This window comes from Pristis pectinata, chromosome 4 (assembly GCF_009764475.1).
Source record: "Pristis pectinata isolate sPriPec2 chromosome 4, sPriPec2.1.pri, whole genome shotgun sequence".
In the NCBI taxonomy this organism is placed as follows: domain Eukaryota; kingdom Metazoa; phylum Chordata; class Chondrichthyes; order Rhinopristiformes; family Pristidae; genus Pristis; species Pristis pectinata.
In genome coordinates, this window is record NC_067408.1 from 96,086,932 (window position 1) to 96,105,529 (window position 18,598).

At 37.7% G+C, this 18,598-nt stretch overlaps 1 protein-coding gene across 1 annotated transcript in view; it reads left to right on the forward strand.

The window, feature by feature from the left end:
* The window catches only part of cblb (Cbl proto-oncogene B, E3 ubiquitin protein ligase), a 148,498-nt gene that overhangs the window by 21,627 nt on the left and 108,273 nt on the right, over window positions 1-18,598 (forward strand). The window lies entirely within an intron of this gene.

Genomic DNA, 18,598 nt, shown 5'->3' on the forward strand with positions numbered 1-18,598 from the left:
ATCAGGGCAGTGAATCTTTGGAATTCTTTACCTGGGGTGCTGTGTCATTGATTGCCTTAGAGCGTGACATCAGCAGACTCCTAGATATTAAAGGGATATGTAGATAGGGCAGGAATGTGCTGTTGAATTGCAGGATAGTCTGATGTCGTTGAATAGAAGAGGAGGCTCGAAGGGCTGAATAGTCTACTCCCAAGCCAAGTTCTCATATTTTCATTGCCAAAGTGAATTTTTTTTTCTACATTGACATTTTTAAAAAAAACAAAGCATCTGGTCATTCATAACTGGAGATGTGGACTAATGTTTTGAAGAATTTGAAACTCTGTTGCAAAATGTATTAATATAGTTTGAGTTTATATAATTTCATCAGTGTCCTTTCGACTTTTCTAATGATTGATTGCTGGAGATCCATCTGAACAATAAAGTGGCTGTGGTAACATGTTCAAAAAATATTCATAACTGACTTGGAACATTTAAGGACTGACCCTGATGATAAAATTTGCATAAGTAGTATTTTTTATCCCTTAATGAAGGCTGAGATAATCATTTTGGAAATTGAGATGGGATTTGTTTTATTACCAGTTTATTGTTGTTGACATTTGCATGATTAATTAACCATCAATTTATAGCGTGTCCCTTATGAGAAGTGCATTTTAAAACAATGTTATATGAGACAACAAAGTGAAAATAGGAAGTGTGGTTACACTTCATGCATGAGTTCCACTAGGATTTTCTCCTGAGATGTAATGGTTTTAGACAAAAAGTCCCAGAGTTCTTGATTCAAATTTTCACCAGAAGTGGAAGTGTTTTATGTTGAGAAGTTGTACACTGCCTGCTGCTGATTAATTATTCAGTGAGATTTTGTTGGTGTAGGACAGGAAACTAGCTTGCAGAACTCAGCCACTGAAGTTTTATCTTTTGGGTTGTAGATCAGTCAACTAGATGTAATTGATCTGAGTTGCAAAAAGTTCATGGATATTTTTTCTGGAATTGTTCTGCAGAAGAATGGCCTTTCCAATTAAATTTCTAAGTATTCATCATAGATTATTCTAAATAACTTCTTTTGTGTCCCAATGATTTGCATTCAGTCACTGAAGCTTGAGGGTTACTTTCTTTTTTTTAAAAAAAAGTAGTTGGAACTTTTATTGTCTATGGTGCAGATGGGAAAACAGGTATAATTTCTTTTGTCTGCATTAATTACAACTGTTCATTTTCAATGGCACTGATATTGCATGTGACTCTACATTCACAAGGTTTTTAAGCCATCTCTGTCTTGCAGAAGCTTTTTAAAGACATCCTCCTCATTTCCTCTTTTCCAAAGTAAATTTTTGTGTACAAGAGCACGTAAGCCATGAGTGGTTGAGTAAAACTTTTGGAATGGCAGCTTCAGTTCTGCAGCCTTGGTTTTCTGTGTAATTATTGGAAAATTTAAGCTATCATTATTCACTGTTGGAGAACTGATGTTTTGTGACTTGTCATTTTAGGGATTTTAATGTTTTTATCTTGCCATTTTTTTTCAGTTGAATAAAATGTGCAAGTTTATGTCTATGTGCATCAGATTGCCATTGTAGATCTTTTCAAAACCTACATGTATGTAAGTTTTTGATTAGAACCTCCCTGTAGCCTCTAAAGGGGCTTCTGGGTTACAGAAGACCTGACTTGGGGAAACAAGAGACTGCAGATACTGGAATGTGAAGCAGTAAACAGTCTGCTGGAGGAACTCGGTGGGTGGAGCAGCATCTGGACCCACAGGTGCTGCTCAGCCCACTGAGTTTCCAGCAGATTGTTTGCTGCTCCTGACTTTATATTATTTTTAAAAAAAATTTTTATTTACAGCGTGGTAAAAGGCCCTTCCGGCCCAACGAGTCCGTGCCGCCCATTTTAAACCCAAATTAACCTACCCGTACATCTTTGGAATGTGGGAGGAAACCGGAGCACCCGGAGGAAACCCACGCAGACACGGGAGAACGTACAAACTCCTTACAGACAGCGATGGACATTCTCCCATAAATTTTTCAAAGAATCTTTCCATTAGTCGTAGTCACGTTTTGTGGTATTCATTAACAACTGAATAAAAGGCATTCCATCAGTTTAATTAAGGGGAAGTATTAGGATGAATATTTAATGAAATGAAAAAATTATAGAAAGTTTATGCAGAGCAAAATGATAGGGGTAGCCAAAGAAAACAGACATTTCTGACTTGGGTGATGGGGGGAGTGGAACTTGGCTTATGGACAGTTCTCAGAACAGAACCCTTGCATAACCTGAGGTCTGCCAGTATTAGGAACATGTAAAGGTAGAACATTCTACTTAAATTCTAGCCCAGACTTTTTTTTAATGTACAATATATTTTTGATAGAATAATCCAGTAAGCTTTAGTAACCAGCAATTCGGAAATCTCACAATATTGAGTTCACCATTCTCTAGTGACTGAGTTCCACGTCATAGCTATTGACCACATGACAGTGGTTTCCTGTGGCCAGTTTACTGGGTGTGATTTTTGCATGCTGCTGGTCAGTACTATTGGTATTCCTTTGTCTTTATAGACCTGTAAACATTACTATTCTGATTCCGGGGGGGGGGGGGGGGGGGGGGGGGGGGGGTGGGGGAGGGGGTGGGGGAGGGAAGAAAATCACACAATAGATATATTGGGTAAAACATCTCTAGATCAGCCAACATGTTTTTGGATAACAGACTTTGCTGTTTGGTGCTTAAGAGTGCTTTAAATTGGTTTTTGGAGCTATTTAGAAACTGTTACAAACCCTTGGCAGCTTTGACAGAAGATAAAGCCAGGAAGGCCAAGTTTCCACTGTTGTCAAAGGCTGTCAGGATGCTGCAGGGGTGGGTCACTGGTACACTACTTGAGGCTTTCTGCTCAAATCTCTCTGGTGCCCCACGAGGCTGCGTCCTCAGCCCCTTGCTGTGCTCCCTATACACTCACAACAACATGACCAGATTCTGCTCTAATTCAAGTTTGCAGATGACACCACTGTAGTGGGCCGAATCACAAATAACGATGAGTTGGAGTACAGGAAGGAGGTGCTGAGCCTAGTGATATGGTGTCATGATGACAACCTTAATGTCAGCAAAACAAAAGAGCTGGTCATTGACTTCAGGAAAGTGGGGGGGTGGGGAAGGGAAGAGGTGGTGCACATGCTCCTGTTTACATCAATGGTGCTGAGGTCAAGAGGGTTTAAAGCTTTAAGTTCCTAGGAGTAAACATCACCAATAGCTCGTCCTGGTCCAATCACATGGAGACCATGGCCAAGAAAGCACACTAGCACCTCTATTTCCTTAGGAGGCCAAAGAAATTTGGCATGTCCCCTTTAACCCTCACCAATTTTTATTGATGCACCGTAGAAAGCATCCTATTCGGATGCATCATGGCTTGGTATGGCAACTGCTCTGTCAGTGTCTGCAAGAAACTGCAGAGAGTTGTGGATGCAGCTCAGCACATCACGGAAACCAGCCTCCCCTCCGTGGACTCTGTCTACACTTCTCACTGCCTCGATAAAACAGCCAACATAATTAAAGACCCCACTCACCCTGGATATTCTCTCTTCTCCCTCTCCTATTGGGCAGAAGGTACAAAGGCCTGAAAGCACATAACACCAGGCTCAAGCGCATTTTCTATCCTGCTGTTATAAGACTATTGAATGGTCCCCAGTACAATAACATGGACTCTTGACCTCACAGTTTACCTCGTTATGACCTTGCACCTTTATTGTCTGCCTGCACTGCACTTTCTCTGTAACTGTAACACTTCATTCTCATTCTGTTATTGCCTTTCCCTTGTACTACCTCAATGTAATGAAATGATCTGTATGGATGGCATGCAAAACAAAGCTTTTCACTGTACCTCGGTACATCTGACAATAACAAAACAAACTTGCCATTGTAAACCACTTTGTGGGTGTTGAGTTTCTGCTTTTGGCTCTAGGTAGGCAGTGATTATGAGCAGCAGGTCTGGGTGGTGGAATGAATCCAGCTTGATTTCCCATTGTGGCTCTTTATTTGAAATTACTGAAGCAACTTCACCTGATTTAGACACATCTCCTTTTGGAGAAGGATGGTTAATGAGTGACAGGCTTGTATATTGTAACAAATAAATCTTGTCAGGGTAATTTAATTTGAACTCTTTCAAGTAGCAGACAATTAATGAAGGTATTGCAGTAGATGTTGTGTATATATGCCTTTTCAAAAGCTATTTGATAAAGTACCTGATAATTATTTACACAGAAAATAGAAATCCATGGTTTTAAAAGGAACACTCGTAACTTGGGTGTGATACAAGATGTAGAGGAACACTAAACAGTTTTTTTTACTGGAGAGAAGTGTGCATTTGGGTCTTGTACAGTCAGTACTACTGTTGCTTTTCTTGTTGTATATAAATGACCATGTTAGATAAAGGGTTTGGTTTTCAAGTTTGCAGATAATATAAACCATGGCATTGTATGGCAATAAGCATGGTAATAGCTTCTGGTAGAGATGAGCAGATGCAATTTAATGCAAGTGGGAAATAATGCACTTCAGAAGAAAGCATTAAGGCAGTTTAATATAAGTGGTATTTTGAGTGGGTGCAAGATGTGAGGACCCATAATGCACCCCATTGCTTTAGTAATTTCAAATAAAGAGCCACAATGAGAAATCAAGCTGGATTCATTCCTACACCTAGACCTACTGCTCACTGTTCCTGCCCACCCAGAGCCAAAGAAGCAGAGTCTCAGCACTCAGATTTTGAACAGGCAGGACAAGCTAATATTCCCCAAGTCTTTGAAGAGTAAGTTGATTGAGAAAGAGTCAACTTATTTACTGGGTCAAATTTATTTTGTGGAATTACATTGGGATCTTTGTATATGGAGGCATTGCATCCAAAAAAGTAATGCTAAGCCTTCATAGATCTGATTTAAGTTTCAGCTGGAACATTGTATGTGTTTTTGGGCACCATACTTCAGGAAGGATGTCAAGGCCTGAAGACATTGCTGCTAATGATGGAGCAATTAAGCTTGGAAGTGCATCGAAGTCTAGAATTGAAGTGTGGGTATCTTGCAGCATATAATGTGGCTGAAGGTAATAGAGTGGGGCAAGATCAATAGGGGTATTTGAAAACAAGGATGAAAATTTTAATGTATTGCTTCAGAGGAGTCTGTTTAATTCAGCATTTGGTGAATAGGATTTGGTGTAAATTAGCAAATGAGCAGCAGAATTTTAGATGATGGGTAATATGTGGAGACTAGAAGAGGGAGGTCTACTTGATGGTCAACTCTGGAAGTAATTGAGCCATGATGACATTCTCCACAGGAGATGAGCTGAGATAAGACTGAAATTGGTGGTATTGTGTAGGTGGCGTTCAACTGCCTTAGAGAGAGCCTGGATAGAAGGTCTGAAACTCGACTCGACCAAGTGTCACGTTGGTTTAGTTTCAAACATTTGACAAGTAGAAGGTTGGAATTAGTGAAGAATTATCAAAGATGATAATTTGGATGTGTCAGTATTTTGTTGGAGGAAATATTTGCTCAAGGTGTATTGTTTTCAGCTGAAGTTGGCAAGTGGCAGCACGTTGAGAAATGGAGATCGAAGCATTCTTTGAGTATCAGATGTACTACGGCCAGTGTGGGAAGAGGGTCTTTTCTGGATTGTGATAGTGGTTGTTTAATTGTACGTATACATTTCAACCTTTGCTTTACATTAATAGGAATCTGACTGAAATCAAAGAAGCTGTTGACTGACTAATCATTTTTGATTGTTTTTCTAATAATGTGCATTACTCTATAATGCATCTTATATTTAACCAACTTACCCAGTCCTTTTTTTTTTAAACAAAAATTCTGAATTTCAATGTGACCTGAATAGTTACTTTTATATAAATACTTCTTTTGATTACTTGAAGTAGATGTGTTATTTCAAAACTTAGGCAATGGCTGAACGTTATAACAATTTTTAACCTCTTTTTAATGAGATCTTTTCATATTTTGCTTAAACTGTTTTGTTCTTTCAAGGAAGAATGGCTTCAAGAATTCAGTGTTCTCTCTAAATTTGAGTGCAATGAAGGCCTTGATTGTGGATTTTTACTTTTCTAAGATGCTTACTATTATAGCATAATCTAAATACATCTACTGACAAACTCTTGTAATAATCGCTTTTGCTACTGCTTTCAAATAGATGTGTTTTGTAGTCTTTATTTGAAGCAATACAGACCCTCAAAATGAAAGCAGTAAATGTAACAATCAGTGGAAATATGCTTGTCTTCAAATGCCAAAATTATGTTTCAAAAAATTCCAACTTAACTGTCTCTGTTTTCAATCACGCTATTTCTTTGTGAAACATATTTTGATAAATTCTACAGAGCAAAAATAAATTTTACCAACATAGCTGTGACCAATATCTGAAGGTAGGTGGGTGCACAGAGTGGTACAAAATAAACATTTTAGTAAAGTTTGTTCGTTTTTACATAAACTTGATTCCTATTGCACATAACACACAGCGGCACACAAATAGGCCCTTTGGTCCACCATATCTGCGCTGACCATGATGCCAATCTAACACATCCCATTGCTTGCACATGGTTTGTATCTCTCTGTTGCCTGCCTGTTCATGTGCCTATCTAAATGCCTCTTAAATTCTGCTATTGTATCTGCTTCTACCACCTCCCTTGGCAGCATGTTCCACGCACCTACAACTGTTTTTTTTAAAAAACACACTTTCCTCTTGCATCACCTTTAAACTCTCTTTCTTCCCCCCCCCCCTCACCTTAAGCCTATTTCATCTTTTAAAATGAGCAATTATGGAATTTGCTCTCCAAGCCTATAGTCAGTCAATGTAACAGGCCAACTATTGGGCTATTTTTAAAGAAAAACTCAGTTTGCATTCTGCCTTCTGAAATCATTAACTCATTTTTGGTGTTGCATAGTTTGTTTGAGTATAAATCCCCAGAGTCTTCCTTTTCTGTTCATTTTCCACTACCAGCATTTAAGAACTTGCTGTTCTGTGGGGTTTACTGATTTTGCAGATGGCAGAAGCTGAAGTTTTCATGTGACTCCATGGATTCATACAGCATGAAAACAGGCCATCTGGCCAACCAGTGGGCACCCATCAATATTAATTCCATCATCCAGCCACCTGGCCAATAGCCTTCAGTGTCAAGGCGATTCAAAGTGCTTATCTAGACACCTCTTAAAGGCTGTTAGTGATGCTGCTTCCACCACTCTCCCTGGCAGTGCATTCCAAGTACTCTCTACAGGCCACAAACAGACTGGTGTGGAAACTGGTCATCCAACCACACATCAAAATGTGTGTAATAGAATTGTGGAAGATCATTCTATAGCAAATAAATATAGAATGTAGAATAGTACAGCACAGGTACAGGCCCTTCAGCCCACAGTATCTGTGCTGACCATGATGCCAGTCGAAACTAACCCCATCTGCCTGCATGTGGACTGTATCCCTCCATTCCCTGAGTCTGCTAAAGGAAATCTGAGTGCTAAATAAAATATGTTAAATGAATGTAGATTTAATTAACTTTTGTTGTCTTGTGTCAGATGCTCAACTTTAAAGGTTTAAACCAAGGAAATTACTCAAACTTTTTCTTATGCAACTCTTTCAGAGGATCATGCATTATTGAGGTGGATGAAAAAAAGTCTTTGGCCCATTTGCTGTTCCTTTGTTTTTATTTAAAAAAAAGAAAACTTGTTTATTGAAATTTTTGTTCAGCCAAACATTTTATCAATTTTTTTGGGAAAAGGTATTGGGTTCAAAGAATTGATTCCTCCTGAATGATTCTATTTTCTTCAAGAAAAAATTTGCCATCCTTTGTTACAGCATTTTTAATTGTCACTTTTATTTTCCAAACATGTAATCAATGATTACTATGCAAAATGTGCGGCAGCAGTATAGACCCATATAATGAATGCTGAAAGGAAAAGCGGAACTGTAGTTATAATTGTATAATTCAGTTAAAACAACATTATAAAGTGGTAATCTTCCCTAAGTTTCACCTAAACCTTAAGCATGAATATTTACCCAGCATTTCCCTACTAATCTGGTCATTGTGAAGGTAATTAGGCAGTGAAAATGAATGCAATAATGAACAGAAAATGTTTAGAGTTTTATCTAATTTTGTAGGATGTGGATTGAATGCATATTAACATTTGTAGATGAGTTTATTATTTTTTTTCTTTTGAATTGTACCAATTTGGGTTCAATCTTGAGACATGAATAATACATAATGCTTGGTAGCATAAATCTGTGCTATATTTGAGTCTGAATGTTCACACTGTTTCTTCACCCACTACCACCAATACAATCTTTTTCACTTTCATCTTGTTAAATTGTGATGTGTTCATGTGGATCTTTCAATGAGAGTTTGAACTGGATTTTTCGGTAAAAATGACACCAAGGGTTAACTTATTCTTTTAAGTTCTTGCAACCAGAAACATTAGCTTGGTTTCGTTCTCCATTGATGCTGTCTAACTGGTTGCGCTTTCTCTCGTTAATACAGCTAGAACTAACATTGTAAATGGGGTTAGATTCATTTGGAATGCATGTTAAAAATAAATATTGTAAATGGCTCAACTTACACTATGTAAATTCTATTATGTACAATATAAAGTAATTTTTGTTCAGTATATTTAAAAAGTAGTTTTACCCATGAATCAACTTTTAGGGGTGCTTTTCCCTTCTGACAGATTCTGGCTACCTAATCAGTCCGTTACTATTGACCAAATTTGATGCAAGTGTTAGATTAGTCCCTTTTTATTCATTGTTAGGTACATTTTTACTGCCTAATTACCTTCAGAATGGCTTGATTAGTTCTATGGTATTAATAGCTCTTGGTTGTTAAACATGCTTCGCAGGCAATAGAATTAGTTTGCAGTGAACTAATTATATAGTTGTAGATTTATGGATAGTTGATTGGCATTGAGATTTTTTACATTTTTCTTGTTCTCGGTGGACCATCAATTGGATTTAGTTAAACTATTAAAATGGGATTGATTGTTGGTGACAGATTTGGTTAAAAAATGTTTTCTCCTGCCATGTGGAGAAAGTGGGCAAGATATTGCATCTGTTGCCTACCTGTTAGACCAGTAGTCTGTAATTCTTTACAGATATCTTTATACAGAGTAATACAGCACTTAAACAGGCCCATAACCTTTCCTATCTAAGCAGTTGTCTAAATGTGTTTTTGAAACCTTGTAAACCTGCCTCTACCACTTCCTCTGGCTGCTTGTTCCATATACCCACCACCCTCTTTGTGGCAAAAGTTGCCCCTTGGATTCCTTTTAAGGTGAGAGGGGGAAGATTTAGCCCCATGCCCTCTAATTTTGTACTCGCCTACCCTGGGGGGGAAAAAAATTACCCTTCACCTTAACTATGCCGTCATGATTTTATAAACCTCTAAGGCCACACCCTCAGCCTTCTGTGCTCCGGGGAAAAAGTCCCAGCCTATCCAGTGTCTCTTGTAGCTCAAATCCTCCATTCCTGATAACATCCCCGTGAATCTTTTCTGCACGTTTTCCAGCTTAATGACATCCTTCCTACACTCAGGCAATCAGAAAAGAGCACGGTACTTCAAATGTGGTCTCAACGTTTTGTACAGCTGTAACATGACATCCAAACTCCTGGACTTGGTATTCTGACTGATTGAAGATGAGCATGCCAAACACCACCTTCACCACTCTGTCTACCTGTATCTCCACTTTCAGGGAACTACATATCTGTACCCCTTGATCCCTTTGTTTTGCAACACTTTCCAGGGCCCTACCATTTACTGTGCAAGTCCTGCTCTGGATTAACTCACCAAAGTGCAACAGCTCTTTCATGTCTGAGTTAATTTCCGTTTGTCATTCTCTGGCCCACATCCCCAGTTGATCTAGATCCTCTTGTAAACTTGGATAACCCTCATCACTGTCCACTACACCACCAATTCTGGTGTCGTCCATAAACTTGCTAACCCTATTAATAACATTGTCATCTATGTTAACGATCTGGATGACAAACACCATTTGACCCAGCACAGATCCCTATGGCACACCATTTTGGTCATGGACCTCTAATCTGAAAATCATTCCTCCACTGCCACCCTCTGCCTCTTTCTGTCAAGCCAATTTTGTATCACTCTGGATTCCATGTGATGTAATCTTCTGGACCATCCTACCATGCAGGATGTTGTCAAAGGTTTTGCTAAGGTTCATGCAGACAATGCCTACCATCCTGCCCTCCTCAATCCTTAGTCACCTCTTCAAAGAACTCAAGTAAATTTGAGACACAATTTCCCACACACAATGCCATGCTGACTATCCCTAATCAGTCCTTGCCTTTCCAAATGTAGGTGGATCCTATCTCTCAGAATCCCTTCCAGTAACTTTCCCAACACTGATCTTTGGCTTTTCCTTGCAGCCCTTCTTAAAGGCACAATATTAGCTACTCTCCAGTTTGTGCATTTGCAAAGAAGGTCCAGAGAAGGATGCAAGTAACAGATGTGTAACAGAGGACCATTTGATCAACGGGCTGAATTGAAACACAATGAAGTACTTTTTGCAAATGTATTATTCTAAGGTGGGAAACCTGGCACTGAAATTTGAAAAAGGCAGACACCTACCAACATTAACGTAATAATGTCCAGATTTTTATTTTTGGTGATCTTGGTTAAGGAATAGGTATTGACGAGTACATGAAGAACAAGGGACTTGTTCCCTCAAGATAGTGCTGAGAGATCTTAATATTTACCTGACAGAATATACAGGGCTTACTCTTTAATGCAAACATAAACCTTTGACAATGCAGCATTTCTTTGGTACTACAATGCAGTCAGTGTCAGTCAGGATTTCTGCACTTAATATTTTATTTCCTGTTGATGACTATGAGCAATGACTTCTGTATTTTACACTTATATCTGAGCTGCTTAGTTGCATATGGGGTTAATGATATTTGTAACTTCTATTAACCTGCAACAAAAAGCTCTGTTTGCTGTTGACTATTGCTTGTGAGGCCATGTCATTTTATTTTGTCTTAATTGTGGTTGTAACCGTCCATAAATATCTTGCGGCAATTGCACATAAACGGGGTTCTTTTACTTTATCCCTAACTGGTGCTGAGTTGTCCATCATTGAAAGGTGATCACAATTACCTGAAGTACTGCTAGGTATGGGGAAGAACCAGATGTCAGTCCAAAGTTACAAAAGCTTCATTTTGTGCTTGTTTATTAAATTTCTGCATTGTATGCAGTTTTTGAAATTGTGGGTGGATTTTTTTTTAAAAAAAGAATAAGGAAGGGAGCTGAGTGTGCACTCTTAAAGTATGATGAAATTGTCTCTGGAATAATTGCCCTTTTAAAGTGAAATAGCAAGTTGCACAGGAAGTGGAATGTGGTTGAGGTTTCCAGAGCATCCCTGTTTGGTGTATATATAGATTATACATTTGGTACTATTAAACTTGACTAAATAGCTTCAATGTCTCATGCTAAAGGAAGTTCAACCATGAGATCTGATTGGTACAGCCTGTTTGTGGCATTTCAGATATTTTTTTGAAGGAGTACAAGTTGCTTTTATAGTCATTCGTAATGGCAGATATTGCCTTCCCCCTGTAGGACCATGAATTGCTCATCAGTTGAGTAATAGCTGGGTGATGAGAAAAGTCGTCCTCATGGGGGAATGCTAAAAATGATTGTTCCATTCTGATGTGTTTGTGGTTTACTGAGAAACTTCATCAAAACTCTGGTTTCACCAGAACAAAAGCTTTACATCCTTGACAGAATTCTTTTCAGTGCACTTTGGAAGCTTTATTTATGTGCCTTATTACCTTCAGATATTGTCATCCTAGTTGGTCCTTTTTTCTGTGTCAGACATGCTTGCTCTTTCAATATACACACCCAATTTTTAGTTAATGCACTCTTGACGTGTTCGCTAAGCCCACATGCTGATGATGTCATATTTGCATTTCTCCAGTATGTACATTTTAGTTTGCCAAGTAGTGAGTGAATTTTCTTATTATTTTTGTCACTTTTGCCAAGCAATTTATGTTTGGCACATCTTGACTTTTTTGAAAGCTATGTGCTGAATTCTGCAGTGATAACTATGTATAGATCTGTTGCTTAAATATTAAATAAGGTAAACTTGAAAGCAAGAAAATGAATATGTAGGGAACTGGATTTGGACAAAGAACTGTCAACAGAGTCAACAGCAAATTGCCACTAATCAAGGTGAATGAACTCTGAAATCTTTAATGGCTTAACAGTTTATCCATTTCTGTAGATCTTTACATTGGCAAAATAGTTTCACAATTCTGCCCTTGCAAGCATTCAGAAATTCTCCAGTAGCAGGAGGATTTTTATTTTTATAATCCATAGAGCAGTGGTTTCAAATTTTGCTATTTGGTTACTACTGACTGTTATAACTATATAGTGTTGGAGTGCTTATTTTCTTTAAAGCAGTGGTGATGTGGACCAACATTAAGTTTCACATATGCAGAAATGAGCACCAAAGTCATGTTGGAAAATCACTAATTAGTAAATGGTTGAGTGTATCTTTCCTTTGTTTACAAAAGACTACATTCAATGTCCTTTGCAGCCCCCTTGCTTTAGTTGTATCCAAGAAAAACTTAGTCAGTTTATTGGTGGTTGCTCTGTGTCACTTTGGGGCAATTAACATGGGGTAAATCCTTTTTCCTATTCTTATCCTCCCGACGACTTGCTTCCAGGAGTCGTGCTGGTTGAGTGAAGGAAGCTGCTTATGATGCTACTTTCCAAATTACTACTGTAAAATCCTCTTCATTTGTTTTCTGGTGAAGAAATTCTGAAGTGAATTGAACAGCAATTTATTTTTGATATTAAGTCTGAAATCAAAAGTTGCATTATCCAGTTTTCCCTTGGATGTTCAGTATTTACTGTTCTTATCATTTCAAAGCTAGTTATGATTTCATTTTAAATGTAACAACTTTTAATTTCTCACCCAAAATGAAAAGTGGATGACCACAGGACATTAAAGAGTGAGCTACAGACTGCCATTTTTAATTTTCCTGGTCCATCATGCATAAATGAATCATTGCCATGTTATATCCCTCTCATGTAAGGAAAGCAGGTGTGTGTATCAAATAAATGCATTATTGAGAAGAATTCTGTTTCATATTGCTCTTCATGAAGTGATGAATACTTGTGGAGACCCAGATTATTATTGGGAAAACAAATTACATGGTATTTTGGATTTGAAATTAATGTGAGTGCATACTAGCAAAAATTATAAAAGCAGATACCAGGAACTTCTAAATAAAAGTGAAGACTAGCTAAACATTGGTCAATTGAAGAATTAGACTGAGGGGATTAATAAGAAATGAGGAAATCTGAACAAATATTTTTGTCTTCATGGTAGGAGGAATCAAAAGCATTCCATTTATATAAATTTGGAGGCAAAAGGGAGGAAGGAACTTTTAAGAATAACAACCACTGACTATTATTAGAGAATGGATGATATACAAATTCACAAGACTGAGGGCTGAGAAGTTCCCTGGATCTGATGGCCTACATCTTGGAGTCTTTTAAAAAAAATGATTGCAGAAATAGTGGATAAATTGGTTGTGATTTCCAAAATTCCCTAGGTCTAAATTTGAAAAACTCCAGTTTGCCCAATATCTGTCATTGTTGAAAATATTGGAATTTGTTATTAAGAAAGTATTTGCAGGATATCTACAATAAAACAGAGTCAAAATAACTTCATTAAGAGAAATTGTGATTTGACAAATTTATTAGTGTTCTTTGAGGGAGTATAGGGCAAGATGGATAAGAGAACCGGTGGATGGCATGTATTTGGATTTGCAGAAGGCATTTGATAAGGATAGCACACGAGATTGCCTGACTAACAAGAAACCATCAGTATAAACGGGTTATATTTGGGTTGGCAAGCTGTAACTAGTATTGTATGATCAGTGCTGGGGCCTCAACTATTTACAATTGGTAATGATGACTCTATTGAAAGGGTACACATGCAACATTTTTGAACAATTTATTTAATCATTCTGATATGTGGCTTAACCCCAGCTAAATTGAAGATAAAGTATTTGTACTTTCCCACTGCATATATTTAGTCAAATTTTTTTTTCTGTTGTCTTGCTGTGCATTCTGTTTGTTCTCTCTGCAGATATTACAGGCAGATTAAATAAAGAAACAATTTGGTAGTGGGAGGAAAATGTGGGGAAATGTTAATTCTGTTTCCCTCTCCATTGCTGCTGAGCATCTACAGCCTTTTGTTTTTTTTCAGTTATCTTGGATTTGATTGTCTTTTGAGGTTTATCCCTATAATCTCAGTATAGGAGGATGAGGCATTAACTCTTGATGTGTGTAGCACCAGCTGCAGAGGTTATAGTCTTCTGTTAATACCACTCCATAACCATATATCACTGCATTGCAATTATATAAGTGCTACATTTTGCTGAGGGGTCAAACTAATGCATTTAATTTTCTCTCTTTTATCTTTTGCCCTCTTTTTTTTTTAAAAATCACCTTTTATTGTAATAACTGCATTCTGTATTTCTATGGAGAAATAATAGAGCAATATCAGATGAAGGTATCTTAATCAGGATTGAGTAGTACACAGTGATACATCTGTGTCAGTGTCTTCTCTGTAATAGGTTTAATGCCACTGTTAGAAATGGTTTTGATTTTGCAGAATGATATCATTATTATTCCTGGAGACACAAGAGGTTGTAGATGCTGGAATCTGGAGCAAAAAAAAACAAACTCTAGAGGAAATCGGCAGGTCAGGCAGCATCTGTGGAGGGAAATGAACAGATGGAGGGTCTTGTTCTGAAACATCAACTGTCCATTTCCCTCCACAGATGCAGCCTGGGAATAGTTTATTTTGTGTGGTTCTCCTAACGGGAAAGAGAGGAATGAAGCCAGCTCCAACTGTGGTGTGGGTTGTGCTTTGTGACTGGGCCTACTGTGATAAATAGCATTGGGCGTGGGGAGGGGAGTGGCAGAATAAGCCCTGCTCAAGACGAACATTAAAAATCTGTTTTTAAAAATATGAAATCAATTATGAAAAAATACATTAAACATTTACATTTCACAATTAAAAATTCTAAATTTGTTAAATACCTAACACCTTGCGGCTGTTCCCCTCTAAGTATCAGAGTTTATGTCCTTCCGTTCCAATAGGAAATATGGAATATTGATTATTTTCTTCAGAAGGCTAAAGAATTTGGCATGGCCCCGTTGACCCTCACTAATTTTTATAGATGCACAATAGAAAGCATACTATCCAGATGCATCACAGCCTGGTATGGCAACTGCTCTGCCCAAGACTGCAAGAAATTGCAGGGAGTGGTGGACATCGCTCCAGTCCATCATGAAAACAGCCTCCCCCCTGTTGGCACTTTACACTTCTCACTGCTTCAGAAAAGCAGCCAGCATAATCAAAGATTCCACCCACTCCAGACATTCTCACTTCTGCCTTCCATCGGGCAGAAGATACAAAAGCTTGAAAACGCACTACCAGGCTCAAGGACAGCTTCTCTCCCACTGTTATAAGACTCTTGAACGGACCTCTTGTACATTAAAGATGAACTCCTGACGTCACAATCTACCTCATTGTGGCCCTTGCACGTTATTGTATACCTGCAAGGCACTTTCTCTGTAACTGTAACACTATATTTTGCATTCTGTTATTGCTTTTCCCTTGTACTACCTCAATGTGCTTATGTTTTGAAATGATCTGTATGGATAGCTTGCATCTTGGTACATATGACAATAATATTCCAATTCTAGGTACAGATATTTCAGCTTTCACCTGCAATACTTTGTATTGTGTTAACCAAAAATCATTTGAAACAATTGTTTGTATGGTAATAAATTTTGAGTAGACTATTGTGTAGAATTTGACAAAGCAAATGTCAGTTTTTGCTTTGTCTTTGTTATTTTCACAATTCTATGCATGTTTCCAAAGGTCATTCTGCAGTAGGCTTGCTTGTTCTGAACTATGAATATGCTGGTGTGTAGCTTGTTCAAAGTTAAGTTTGTGGCAAATGTTATCAATATTGTTGTTACTTAAGATGCACACTTTATTACCAAGTCTTAATTTGTAAGTATTAGTACACTTTTTTGGAACCCTGATGCCATAACCTCCTGATGCTGGTAGTGGAGTGGGATTTTGAAAGTCAATAATATACTCGTGAGCTGTGTTTTTGTAATCAGAAAAAAAACTTGCAAGGTAGTGCCTTTCACACATTCGAGGTTTCCAAGTGTTTCAGAATTCCTGAAATATAGGCACTATTGAATTTAGTAAAACATGGAAATGATTTGGGCACCACAGTGTTCAAAGAAAAAGCTTGATGAGTGGCTCAATTAATAATCAAGAGCATCACCTTTCAAAGGCTGACTTAATGGAAGTTCATGATACTAAAACGTTAAACGTTTCTCATCATGGCTGCTGTCTAACCTCCTGGGTATTTCCAGCAGTCTGTTTTGAATTGCAAGCTTCTCTGTGCAGTTTCTCAAGATTTCATTATCCCATCATTGTTGCCAGTAAATAGTCATGGGCTGCAAAAATGCCCATCAATTTGACACTTTATGAATTGTGTGTAAATCTAATCATGAAATAAAAGTGGTGTCAGTGACTTGTGCAATTGTGGGTTATCATTTACTTTAATTGGACCTTGTTAAAATTTTTATTCTTGAGTTTTAGTGATTTTAAAAAAAATTAATTGGATTTTCTCTGACCCCCCCCCCCCCCCCCCCCCAGAGCATTAGATTTCAATTTGTTCTCATTAATTGTTGTCTTTCAAGAAAATAAATAAAATCTAGAAAACATGTATGAATGGGTTTTAATAGTCCTTACCACTCTTTAGCCACATATATTATTGGAAAGTGCTTATTGTTGGCTCAATGCATGTGAGGGATAGCTTCAATTGAAAGCTTTTAATGATAGTTCCTTTTGCCTCTAAGTTTTCTTGAGTGCATATTTCGATGGCTGGTTAAATTCTGTGCCAAGCACTTTATTTCTTTTGCAATTATTACCAGCCATATAGTTACTAACACATGTTTAATGCTGAATATGTTTATTATAAAATTAGTTGGAAAATGAAATTTTAATGCATATAATTGAATATTGAAATTACATAAGCTTTGTAAAGCTGGAGTTAGGATGTCAACTACTGAAGTGATTTTTAACATGGTGTAAGGTGCCTCTCTTTCATAGCAAATAGTTTTTCTTTCCTCCTCCTTTTGGCCTGCTCTTAATTGAGACGTGTGCAGAATTCTCCCACTGATGGAAGTAAGAGAAGGGTTGCATCAAGTTAAAGCTTTCAAAAAATTCTAGAAATTGTAGCAGAGTTGGATGTCCATCATTAATGATGGGGTATTGCATCTAATAACTATAGCATTCTATTAACTGAAAGAATCTTTGAATTCCAGCAAGGGTGCAGTAAGGATGCAAAAAGATGATGCACCAGAATATTTTGTGGAATGAGAGACCATAGGTCTGGGAGTAGGCTCAAAGTTAATTATCAGAAATGGTGATGTGTTTTTTTTCTAAAAAAAATCAACTAACATCACATGTTCAAATGCACAAGGTTTGAGAAAGTGAACCATCCACAATTGTTCACAGTCTCACCTTGGGATATGCACTAAGTCCCAGTCTTGGGAATAATGTTCAAGTCCAGAGAATTGTTTTTAAAAGTGATTTGATTGTCACATACTTGACTATTACCAGTGCCAATAGTGGGAAGTAAAGCCATACGTTTTGTAGTATGGCTGTTTATAAGAAAATACTGCAGAGTTCTAATGAAATCTGGTATAATTGAAGTTTATTTGGACCATATATGTTCTCTAATTTATCTATGTGATAGCTGGGGTTATTATAAGAGATTTCTTCTGAAGTGGAGCTGGAAAAATAATTGTGGTTAAGTGTTCCCAGCAAGTCTCTCCATTTTGGAGCTTAAACAAAAAAAGCACTTTGATGCATATTATTTTGAGAACCTTGTCTCTCAATTTGTATAGCTGCCTTCACATGCTTCGTAGTTTCTAGTGGAGCTCATTTGATGTTTCAGTGACATTATATTTAATCAGAGAATAAGCTTTGATTCTTTGGAGCATGAATAAAGTAAGAAAAGTACACGTCCAGTGTGGTGGTGGAGGCAATCGTGTTCTGACGACTCTAAAGTGTCTGTATTCAGTTGATTAATGCTATTTGTAGAATTATTCATGTGCTGACATCTTACACAACATAGCCAAATTGTTGTGTTTTGTTTTATGGGTACTGAAGGACACTAATCAAATGATGCCATTATTGGTGATGCCACTTTGGAAGATGAGGAATGGAAGCCAATGATGCCGGAAGTGGACCTAATACTACCCCTCTCAAAATGTGGGAAATGTATCACAACAATTGAGCCTAAGAAAACAGTCTGGTGAAATCTCCTTCCAAAGTTTCTAAATGTCAAGGGGAGGGAGAAAGGGAAGAAGGGCTTGTACACTTCTGTGTCTGCAGGGATGAAAGCCATGTACTCCAGGAACTAAAAGATGCATGAATAAATTCACAGAAATAGCCAAAGCCTCTTGCAACAACTGCTGAGCTCCACAAGGTAATTGTAAAGGTCCTGTTTTGGGGAGGGGGGG